A 1559-nucleotide genomic window follows, 5' to 3' on the forward strand; every position below is an offset into this window, starting at 1 on the left:
TTATTATGATTCACACAGTCAAAGACTTTAGCATAGTCAATGAAGCAGAAGCAGATGTTTTTCTGGAATTCTCTTGCTTTTTCTATGGTCCAGCAGGTATTGGCAATTTGATCTGTTTCCTCTGCTTTTTCTAAATCCAGCCTGTACATCTGAAAGTCCAAGGTTCATGTACTATTGAAGCTTAGCTTGAAGGATTTTGAGAATTACCTTGCTAACATGTGAAACGAGTGAAATTGTGTGGTAGTTTGAACATTCTCTACATTGTCCTTCTTTGGGATTGGAGTGAAAACTGACCTTTTCCAGTCCTGTGGCCACTGCTGTGTTTTCCAGATTTCTTGAATATTGATCTATTTGCATGGATTACCTTTTTTCATTCCCCTCACTTTCAGTTTGTATGTGTCCATAGATCTGGAGTTTTAAAAAATCTATTCAGCCAGTCTGTCTTTTGGTTTGAACATTTAATCCATTTACATTTAAGGTAATTATTGATATGTATGTTCTTATTGTCATTTTTTAAATTTGTGTTGAATTTGTTTTTTGGGTCTCTTTTGTTCTTTTCTCTTGTGATTTGATTACTAACTTTAATGTTGTGTTTGATTTCATTTTTTGTGTCTGTATCTATTGTAGATTTTCGGATTGCAGTTACCATGAAGATTTAATATAACAGTTTATACATAAACAAGATTATTTCAAGTTGCTGGTTTTTCATTTTAAATGCTTTTCCAATATCCTGCATTTGTACTCTCCTTATAATTTCTGTTTTTGATATTATAAATGTGTGCGGATGATTTTCTACCTTTACTGTGTGTTTGTCTTTACTGGTGAGTTTTTCCAATAGAAATTTTCTTGTTTCTAGTTTTGGTCTTTTCTTTCCTGTCTAGAAAAGTTCCTTTAGCATTTGTTACAAAACTAGTCTATTGATGGTAATTCTCTCAGCTCTTTTTTTTTTGTCAAACTTTTGATTTCTCCAGTGAATCTGAAAGACAGTCTTGCTGGGTAGAATATTCTTGGTTTTTGGTTCTTCTCTTTCATTGCTCTAAATATGTCATGCCACTCTCTTCTGACCTGCAGAGTTTCTGCTGAGAGATCTGATAAACTTATGGGCTTTCGTTTGTTTGTTTTTTGTCTCTTTTCCTTTGCTGTTACATATACTGTTTCTTTGTCTCTATCTTATGTCATTTTGATTACTATGTGTCTTGGCATGTTCCTCCTTGGGTTTATCCTGCCTGGGACTCTCTGCACTTTCTGGACTTGGGTGACTGTCTACTTTCCCATGTTAAGGAAGTCTTCATCTAATTATCTATTCCAACATTTTCTCAGGTACTTTCTCTCTTCTCCTTCTCAGACCCCTAGGATGTTGCTGCAATTGACATTGTCCCTGAAGTCTCTTGTTGTTCAGCCACTGCTGCAGCATGCCAGGTTTGCCTGTACTTCACTGACTCCGAGAGTTTGCCTTTCTGGTGTAAAGAACTTGAAAGTTGACAAGTCCATCACCACACTTGAAAAAAAAAAAAAAAAAACTGAACAAACTGAAAATCAACAATTCTTCTTAGATCCTT

The sequence above is a fragment of the Bison bison genome, unplaced genomic scaffold (assembly GCF_000754665.1).
Source record: "Bison bison bison isolate TAMUID 2011002044 unplaced genomic scaffold, Bison_UMD1.0 scf7180017854378, whole genome shotgun sequence".
NCBI lineage: Eukaryota > Metazoa > Chordata > Mammalia > Artiodactyla > Bovidae > Bison > Bison bison.